Source organism: Petaurus breviceps, unplaced genomic scaffold, assembly GCF_028583685.1.
Source record: "Petaurus breviceps papuanus isolate PSGF00001 unplaced genomic scaffold, PetGlider_PUasm1.0 90734, whole genome shotgun sequence".
Lineage (NCBI taxonomy): Eukaryota > Metazoa > Chordata > Mammalia > Diprotodontia > Petauridae > Petaurus > Petaurus breviceps.
Window position 1 is genome coordinate 10,025,200 of NW_027187327.1, and position 10,728 is coordinate 10,035,927.

Here is a 10,728-nt window from a genome sequence, read left to right on the forward strand (position 1 = left end):
GAATGACCACTTGTTGGATAAATTGTAGAGAAGATTCTTTTCTAGACAAAACTTGTACTAGATGGTTTGCTGAAGTCCCTTCCAAGTCTGAAATTCAGTGATTGGACTACTAAGGAAAAAAACCTCTCAAAACTCACCATACTTTTTCCTCTTCCTCCTGACCCCTTTCCCACCTTCAATTAATAGCAGCAGTAAAAAGAAATAGATAATATATAAGACTCAAGAAAAGTATTGTGCATATTTCTCTAGTAAAGAAGTGAAGAAAACTAGAGCAATTACCTGGGTAATTTAAAGAGAAACTTTAAACACCCTCTCAACTGAATGATTTATAATGATGAAACCAAAAGTGAGGGCTTTTTTTTTTTTTTTTTGAGGGGTAAGGACTTGATAATTTGGTTAATTGGCTTAGTTCTGTGCTTTATTTTGACTATGGAGATGTGGCCTGGAACTGAATTGTTCCTTTGTGTGAAGTGATGAACTCCCTAAGGTACCATTTAATGTCCTGAAAGACCTAATTTTCTAAATGATTCCCTTGTGTCCTGGAAGTATCAGTTCATTTCACGTGAGTGAGCACTTTGTCCTTAGATACTAGTCTATTTTTTGTGGTTCCTGATAGGCTGAGACCCAGAAAGGCTGAGATAAGAGTCTGAATAAATGCCACTGCAGGAGGGTGCAGTAGCCGTGACTGAAAGGAGAAGGACCCTGAGTTTACTGAGATTGGAAGACAATGTTACATCCAGAATAGAGTTAAGTCTTGACGGTGCTGAGTTGGGGTCTTTGGGCACTCAGTACAAGCCTAGAAGTGAAGGATACTTTATCCTGAAGATGAGTATGTGCTCTGCCCCAAATAACCTATGCCAAATTCACCTTAGACCTAGTATGGTACAATGAATGATTACCAGTTATATGAGGCAGTGTGGCATAGTGAGAGAGAACTGACCTTGAAGGCAAGAAGACCTGGGTTCAAATTCCATGTCTTCTACTTATTAGCTGTGTGACCTTGAGTAGGTCACTTAACCTCAGTATTCCTCAGGCAATCACTAGGGCTGTTCTAAAACTACAAGTGATCTCAGTGGTCATGTAGTCTAATCTCTTCATTTTATAGATCAGAGGTCCCAAAACTTCTTTGGTCTACCACCCCCTTAAAAAAAAATTACTCAGCAACCCTCTGGAAATCTATTTTCTTTAATCCTTTAATATTTTTTTTTGAAAATTTGCATCATTTAAAAAATGTAAAATATATAAAAAACATATCTTAAATTTAATAATTTATTATAAATTTGTGGGTTTTTTCCTGCATTGAAATTTTGATGATGCAATATTGCATCATGTAAATGTATAATATTGCATTGTAAACAAGTCATTACACACACATATTCCCTGCCAATGCATGCTGAACTTCCCTACAATGGGTGACAAGCTTGCCTACCAACACTTGCTTCTTAAGAACTGTCAGTGAACTTGACCACTGATAGGTTATAATTAGCATTTTGTGTGTGTGTTTTTTAAAATAATACATTCACTGTGACTTTAACTCTGTTACACAACAGATGAAACATGTATGAATAGGTTTTTAAAATTTTTTATCTTCTTTTTTTCTTTTTGGAGGGGGGAGGGCAGGGAATTGGGGTTAAGTGACTTGCCCAAGGTGACATGACTAGTAAGTGTTAAGTGTCTGAGGATGGATTTGAACTCTATCTTCTCTTCTTTCTTCATGATTCCAACACCCCTTTATTTTTATTCAACACTCCCCAATTTCACCTGAGATTACTACCACCCTTCTGGATCATTCCACCATCCCCCCCATCCCCCCCATCCCCCCCCCACATAGAAGGCAGTATCACCCACATTGGGAACCTATGTTATAGGTGAAGCCAAGAGAAATTAAGTGACTTGCCCAAGGTCACAGAGGTAGTAAATGCAGTCAGGACCCTTGATACCAAATTTAAGCTTCTTCCTGTTGTATCATGCTGCCTCACAACATATATGATCAACCCTAGGAAGTGGTGGGAGTTGACAAAATGACAGATCTTTTGCTTAGCATTCTCTGTCACTGATACTCAAGATAATGTCAACAGTCTATGGCAGCTTAAATCTGCTTCTATATGTGGTCTCTGATCTACCTGAAATTATATGCCAATAAGAAATTCCCCTTAAAATAATAAACTACCAGGAAGTATTCATAGAATTCTTTAGGTGAGATGTTTGTCTGGACAACATTCTAGTTGGCTTACTTTATCAGATTCTTCCTGGTTGTCCCTGCTACCTACATTTCCTAAGGCCTCTGATGCCAAGGACTGCCTCTGCTCCACATGAATGTGCACGATTATTCAAAGGGCAGCTCTAATTAACTACTTAATGATATACTTAGCTGATAATGCTCTTTTTACAGATATGATCCCAGATGTGAAGATACCAAATAAAGCAAATGAAGACTATGCATCTGGGCTGGATATGTTCTTAGAATGAAAGCTTAGATTGAGTCAAAATAAGCTTTGGAATCTGTGAGATCATATTAGACTTAGGTTATCAAATCATGAAAGGGACCTTGGAGGCCATCTATCCCAAACTTTTTTTTGTTTTTGTTTTTTGGAGGGGGGAAGGTAGGGCAATTGAGGTTAAGTGACTTGCCCAAGGCCACATGGCTAGTTTTTGTGTTGTGTCTGAGGCCAAATTTGAACTCAGGTACTCCTGACTTCAGGGCTGGTGCTCTATTCACTGAGCCACCTAGCTGCCCCCAAACTCTTTCTTATAGAGAATGAAATTGGTTTATTAAATCAAGTGATTTAAATAACAGGTGAAAATAAGAGCTAACACTTACAAAGTACCTACTATGTGCCTGGAACTGTGATAGGTTGTGCCAAAGTCACACAAGTATCATCAGTTGTAAGATTTGAACCCAGAACCTCTGACTCCAGGGACAGCCCATCTTTCCATTTGACAACCATGCTGCCTTCTCAGTGACCCTTAGAATCCTGAATCCAATGTCTTTTTAGTGTTATACATATGCATCTTCTTTTGAATCAGGAGGGTCTGTACAATAATGCTAAAATTTCCTTAGCTGACCTTTCTTTATTAAAAAAAGAGAAAAGAAAGAAAAAGTATTTCATTAAATGGTGTTAAAATAATCTTAACTATTATTTAAAAACCCAAGCCAAAACTCCATTCAGTCTTTATCCTTGCCTGACGTGGCCATGCAAGTAGTTAAGGTTTGAATTTAGCACTCTTCTATGAAATGGTGTTAGGAAAGGTTCTCCTCTTAGTTTTTCCCAAATGCTTGGATATACATTGAAATGTATAAAACACAAAATCTGTCCTATAACATTTACTCAAGAAAAGCCCAACGGGTGAGAAATGTAGTCCCCGGTGAACTGCTGCAACCCCTAATGAAGCTCCAGTCTCTTCTGAGAATGTCAAGCAGAAATCCCCAATGCTAGCCTGTACTTAGTGCTTCAAACAATAATTACCTCACCAGAGTGAAATCACCCGAAGACCATAAAAGGATTTGACAGTTTCCCCACGATCCTTCGCAGAGGCAGTAGCAAGGTTGTGCAGAGAGGGCTGTGGTCACTGATAACTCCTTCACTCAGCTGCCGGAGAGCTCAGAAAAGCTTGCTCCAAACTTTTCAGCTGTTGACAAGCTTGACTTGCTGAGAACACTGGTTAAATATAGCCCGAGCGAGCCCAGCTCCACAAAGTCATTGCTCGAACAGTGTGGGAAGAAGAGAACAAGAAGAGGGGGAAACATAATCTCAGAACCAAACTGCCGGAGCCAAACAACACCTAGCAACAGTTGAAAAAACTTTTAAACAAAAGTCTGGGTGGGAGACAAGAGAGTACGACCTCCTGTCTCTGCTGATCGGGGTTCCAGGAAGACAAAAGCATATCTCTTCTATCTTCTTGGTTCCCTGCATGACTCTATCTGCTGCTTAGACAGACCTGGGGGAGTGGGAAAAACCTATTGCTGTGAATTTCACAGGGCACGAGAGTTTTCTTGGATTTCCAGCTAATTTGTGCTGTGGGACAATTCACTCGACTTCTAGAAGGATAATCTGTCATTCACCAAGGAACTTAGAGTGCTGCTGTCAGGTAAGACAGAGAGGGCTAATTATTTGTCTATGTGTATTCCTACAAGGGAGGAACTTTCTCATAGATTTCAATTTATCTGATACTGCCTTTTAGTACTCACTGTTCTCCTATATGTGATGATAAGTTTATGAATGATATCCTTTTGTGAGTTATGGCAAAACATCCAGATACATCATGGTCTCTCTGTTGAAAGAGTCCCATACCAGTCACAAAGCTTTGGGGTTGTGTAATTGTCAATTGAAATAAAAATACTGATTCTAATTTATTACTAGACAAAGACCAGGCTATTAAGAAAAAAATCAGACCATTTAACCCCCTTGCACAATATTTAGAGTGAATTACGAATGAAATCCTTACCCCACTCCAATCCCACCAATCAGACTTTATAGTTACTAAAACTAGCTAGCAGTCCATGTGGTAAATGAGAGGAAATTCACACATGGGGTCTGTATTGCTATACTCATGCCTTACTGCTTTCTGCTTCTCCTTTGGCCTGTTCTCTGATTACATTGGTACACCTTGTGCTATTGGTTCTGACCTCATGACAGTCTCATCTCATATGCTTCTTTCTGCCTGGGCTCTGACCACAGTCAGTATTGAATCACTCCCCAATTCTTCCATGGTAGAGGGGAGCCATTCAAAAAAGTGTCTGAAAGGTTGTTTCAAACTGGTTGTTCACAAGTTGGGTAATTGTTTACATACGACTGTAACAGATCCCATTCCTTTCAACTCAAATGGAGTTGAATTGAAGTCACTATCCTTTAATAAACATTTTTTTTGCTTAGCTTAATTTGAGAAAAACCTGAATTTTTCCTGGGAGAATGATGTTCTTTCTTGTTCCATGAATTGCCATGTATTTTTTTTAAATCAAGAATTTCTTCTTGTGTTCCCCATTGAATCCTACAAAATCTTTTGGACTATATTGTAAGTTACTGTGAGACCTAGCTCATTGTATTTGTATAGAAGAGGTATTCCACAAAACAGGACACAAGCTCATTATCTGAATAGTTATTCTCTGCTAAATAATTAAAATGTCTAAGTATATATGAAGGATCAGATTTAAAGGTGGAAGGACTAATGAAGGTTCTTGAAGTGTTGTCAGAGTTCCTATTTTATAGTTGAGGAAGCAGAGGACCAGAGATGTTAGCTGACTTTCTCCAGGTCCTCAGATCTTTGATTTAGAGCAGGAAGAAACCTTTAAGACCTTCTTACCCACTCCTCCAGTCCCATTTTACAGATAAGGAAACTTGCTCAGTGTCACCCAAGTAGCAAGTGGCAGAGCTGGGATTTGAACCTAGGTTCCTTATTTTAAATCTAGTGTTCTTATAATTGTATCATGATGGTATATGTTTAGTCAAAGAAAAGAATTGATCCAGAACTGACTCTGAAGAATAAATATGTGTGTTTGTGTATGTGTGTGTGTGTTTGAAACTAAGAATGAACTAAGCCTCAATGATTTTTTCTAACCTTGTGAGGCTTAATAAATTTTTATTATGATTTCAGGAAAATCAGGGCATTTATTTTATGAAATTCATTTTAGTTATTTTTTAAAATAATTTAAAACTGTTTAAAATTTAGGATTTCTTGAACTGTTTGTGTGGTGAATAAATCTAGTCATATACAAATAGTACATGTATCTATATCTTTATCTATAGCTATATAGATATCTGTAGCCGTACCAGTGGTGAATTTAGCACCAATGGGTGATCCTTGTAGACAGTATGCTTTGGTCATGAAAGAATTTTGAAAAGGCAAAACTAAATGCTTTACATTTCTACTTGTTTATATCTTAGGAAGGGTCACATTGTTGGCTTAAGTATGTGCACTTGGGCCAACTCTTACCACCCTTTCCAGGCACACAATTCCTTTTGAAGTCCGTGGAGTAGTGCATGTATAACTAAACAGAGTTTAACCCAAATTGAAGGCTAGGCTTCCTGAAAGCCAGGACAGCATGTGAAGGTCTGAGTAGCAACACTGCTGTTTTATCCTTACATATCAGAATATCTCAAGTGAAACCACATGATTTTCTACAATAGATGAATGCCAAGATCACATAGCACACTGTTCTTGCATTTTTTCTGATAGATCATTTGTAACCTGGAAGTGACCATCTCCATTCCCTCTGAAATCTGGAAACATGTGGTTTCTTGGCATAAGTCAACGTATTGTCTATGTTGATTAGGATATTCATGAGACTAATAGTGCATAGCCTGGGAATCATCCATGGTAGTTTATATTTTCTGACACAGCTAGGTCATAGTTAACTTATTCTGTGCTCCCTTAATAATTGTTATGCTCTGGGAAACCAAGTCAAGGCCTTACATTTTTGCAGAACTCACTGTGCTTACAACTGTTCTGAGTCTGGTTTTGCTTTTGTAGTGTATCAGTCAGTTCCATCATTCCCATAATCAATGAGATTTGATAGAGCAGAATCATTTTTGACTTCCTCCTTTCCCCTTAATATTACCCTACATATTGAAGCAGCTCCTAAGTTCTCTTAGTTTGACCTGTCTTTCTCATCCACAGTATTTCCACTGGTAGACCAAGCACTCGTTATCTTTTGCCAACTTTATTTTGAGTCTTTTATCCATTCTGGATTTCTTCAAGAATCTTCTTTATTTTAATATTTCTTTCTTATATCTGCAAGATTATTTTCTTAAGGCACATACAAAAAATTTTCAGTGATTACCCACTGGCTTTTTCATGGACTAGCAGTGTGACCTTGGAAGTTTCTATTAAATTCATTTTAATTCAAGAAGCATTTATTAAGCAGCTGCTATGTATTCTGGGCACAAAAAATGAAAAAAAAATGCTTTCAAGGGGCTTATATTCTAGTGGATAATAGATTAGATTCACATAGAACTTAGGTTTTCAATTTACTTTCCATTCATTATCTAACTTGAGCCTTAACCTTCTTATAATATAAACTATTGTTACTCCTATTTTGCAGATGAGAATATTGTCCCTCAGAAAGGCTGTGAGACTTGCAATATAGCTAGTACATAGCTTAGGCAGTTGATTTTTTGAATCCAAGTGCAAAACTATCTTCTTCTCTGTTAAATTTCAGGAAGCCCTCTCTTCTAGCCTATCAAGATACTGATTCTGCCAACCATATTTGCTTCCTAACTTTGCTAATTTGATGAATATTGACAAACTATATTGAAGAGAGCCTGACCCAGATCAGAACTTTGAAACACTCCAACCCAACTCTCCTTTCAGATTAACATCCATATACTAATCGCTTCTTAGAGTTCATCAATCAATCAATCAGTATTTGTTTATTAAGTACCTACTATATTTTTGACTGTGGATCCAAAGACAAAATGGATCAAACCTGTGCCCTCATGTAGTTTCCACTCAAAAGTTCTACCATAAGGCCTATGTGTTTCCATCTTGTTTACTAGAATAGCAATAGAGACTTTGTCAAATGCCTTGCTGAAATCCTACTATATGATGCCTGTAAGTATTTTTCTAATTTACCAGTAACTCTGTCTAAGAAGGGAAATTAATGTAGTTTGGCATGACTTGTTCTTAATGATCTCCTGCTGCTTTTTAGTCATCACTTCTTCCTCTTCCATATGCTCACAAGCTACCCATTTGATAATTACTTCTAAAAATTTACCAATAATTGACATCAATCTCATCAATCAATCACTTAAAGTATTCACAGTCTTGCCTTTTATTTGTTGGGGAAAATGAGAAAAAGTTACCTCTCTCCAGTCTTGTAACATCTTTGCTGTTCATTGTGATTCTTCGAAGAATACTGAAAATGTGGTTCAACAATCATTTTGTTTTCCTCCCCTAGAACTTGGGATGTCATTTGTCTTTTCCAAGTGACTTGAATTCATTTAGAGCAGGAAGGAAGGAAACAAACATTTATACAGAATGTACTATATGCCAGGCTCTGTGCTAAGTGCTTTATAAATATTATCTCATTTGTTTCTAGCAACAACCCTAGGAGGTAGGTGCTATTATTATTAATATTTTACAGTTGAGAAAACTGAGGCAAGCAGTGATGAAGTAATTACCCAGGATCACACAGCTAGTAAATATCTGAAGCTGAATTTGAACTCAGATCTTTCTGACACCAGGCCCCGTTGTTCTATTTTCTACACCACACCACCTAGCTACTTGTTTTCTCTAATATTTGTCCCACTTTTCCTAATACTTTAACCTGACACTTAAGGCCCTATAGAGTCTGATTCCAATCTTCCTTGCTTCATCGTATCTCCTGCTACTTCCTAGCAGAAACCTGAAGTTTTAAGCAACCTGTACTATTCATCATTGCCTTGAATGATGCATTTTTCTGCCTCAGAATTTTTTGTTTATGATATTTCATCTGAAGTTGTTTCCTTATCAAGCTTTGCTATCATAATCATACCTTTATTTTAAGACCAAAATCAATTATCACTCATTGCCTAATACCTTCTTGGACCATCCCTCACTTCCACCCTTCAAGAGTGATTTATCCTTCCCTAAATATCTGTAACACTTTGTAATCATTTGGCATTTATCCCAAATTGCTTTGAATGTTTTATCTCTCTTATTAGATTAAAAGCCAGGGAAGGGTAGGGACTATACTTGTGATAACTTCATTCCCAGCACAGTACTTAATACAGATACGTATGGTATAGTTGAAAGAACCCTGATCTTTTAGTCAAACAACTTGGTTTCAAGTCCTTGCTCTACCACTTGCTAGCTATGTAAACACAGACAAGTCACCTAGCCTCTCCAAGCCTGGGTTTTCTTGTCCATAAAATGGGAGATAATAAAATTTGTACTAATTTCTCACAGGATTGGAATTAGCAAAGTATTTTACAAATCTTAAAGTGCTTTGTTGAATCAGCATTCACCAACTCCATTTCCTATCACTTTTGATGAATTTGTTTTGGGTCCTTGACAATGAGCAAATTAGAAAGAAAAGAGACATGTAAAATTAAGAAATGGTAACTGTAGGAGCATCTACTAATCTAAAATACTGCTCTAGGCAAGTCTGAATCATCTTTTCATGCCTACACAAATCACAAATGATTGTAAAAATGAAACTTGCTTGTGACCCTGAATATCAAGAGGGTAAAATTTCTTTCAAAAAACTTATTTGTTTTATGAGAACAGTTGATTAAATATAGAAGAGGGAATATATAGAGAAATATAGAACAGTAAATGTAAGTGTGTGCCATGTATGTGAGCAGGCCTATATATAGAAAGTGTCCTGACTCTTAGCTTCTCACATCTCCTAAGACCAGATTCTGTTCTGAGTTGCCCCCAGGTGACAGATTATGTCATTTTCCCCCTTTGCTTTTCTAGCTAAAGTACGAAAATCTGAGAGTTTTTTATATAATAAAAGCAATTGTGTCTGTGCTCACTGATGGGAAATCCTTCTCTTTCTATTTTAAGATGGGTAAGTAGGCTAAAATTACTTAGCTGAACAGGTGTCCATTAAGAACTACTGTAGGATTTTTCGATTGAATCTATGAAACGTCTAAAATGCATTCATTAAGTAACTGATTTCTTTTGTGAAAAACTTTTATCTATTTTTCAGAAGTGAAGTTGGGCTATAAGCTGCAAACTTTTTGATTACCTTTGGTTCTTGGACTTGAATGTATTTTTTTCTTTTCTCAGAATAAGGATTTGTCTTTCAAAGAGATTCCATATGCAACAGGATTCACATTCACTTATAGCATCTTTACTAGCTTGAGGGGGTTGGTAAATGGAACTTTGAGGGACATGATGGATAGATGCTTCCTTTCCAAGGGGGTGTCCTTTCTCACCGGTAGGTTATACTTCCTTCTTAGGATAACTGCTGTCCTTACATCCCACTTTGTGCGTTGTTACATTCCTGTCACCCACAGGGTCCTGTCACCATTATGTCATTGGTCAGTGCTGGAATTTTTTTCTGGGGAACAAACCATTTTTCTTTCCATCGTGATTATACTTTGTATCTGTGGTGGAATGACTCTCCAATAGCCTCTAACTCCATCCCATTCAAATGAATTTTCCCAAAGTACATCAATTTCTATTTGTGGCTATATCAGCACATCTTTGCATTTGGAGAGTGTCAGTGCAGCTTGATCAGTAGGTTGAGATGCAGCTAAGAGCTGTATCTGAAGAGCATAAGAAAAAGAGGGGGGAAAATCAGAAGCCATTTGTTAAGGAAATAACTTGCAAAAGCCTAAAAGTCTTACTTGTTCCTATCCAGTCTCAGATGCCCTCTTAGTGTTTCATTAAATTCATGACATAAAAGTAAAGCCTCAACAGTTACCCTTCTGTTTCTTAACTGCACTCAAGCTATATCAACAAGGATAAATCCTAGAGGGGATATATCAGTATATCTTAATGATCTGATTTGGTTATTTGGTATGGAAAATGTTCTACTGCATTTTGCATACGCATGAATTCACACATCTGAAAGACAGAAGAATGCACATACGGGACTTGTAATCTTTTTTGGAACATACTCTGCTGCTGGATGCTGTAGATACAACTTGAGCAATGGCCAACTATTCTGTATGGAATTTGTACTTCCACAGGCCTTCCATAGCACTCAATGAGTTCAGTTTCCTATATATGCAGCAACAATGCCAAGAAATCACCAGCAGCATGAACTGCTTTATGTTTTCTGTTTTTAACACCTGTGAC

The 10,728-nt window shown here is 37.3% G+C and overlaps 1 protein-coding gene and 1 long non-coding RNA gene across 4 annotated transcripts in view; one reads left to right on the forward strand and one right to left on the reverse strand.

Annotated features, from left to right (window-relative positions):
- The window catches only part of LOC138145364 (uncharacterized), a 41,363-nt gene extending 37,762 nt beyond the window's left edge, over positions 1–3,601 (reverse strand). The window contains exon 1 of the long non-coding RNA XR_011164200.1: positions 3,468–3,601. This is a non-coding gene — a long non-coding RNA (uncharacterized lncRNA). The remainder of the gene's footprint in view (positions 1–3,467) is intronic.
- A 359-nt stretch (positions 3,602–3,960) lies between these two features.
- Positions 3,961–10,728, forward strand: part of FILIP1 (filamin A interacting protein 1) — a 265,398-nt gene continuing 258,630 nt past the window's right edge. For 2 of the 3 annotated variants that reach the window (XM_069067002.1, XM_069067004.1), the window contains exon 1: positions 3,961–4,089. The gene's annotated coding sequence lies outside the window, so the exon portion shown is untranslated. The remainder of the gene's footprint in view (positions 4,090–10,728) is intronic. The other variant, XM_069067003.1, reaches the window with a different exon arrangement.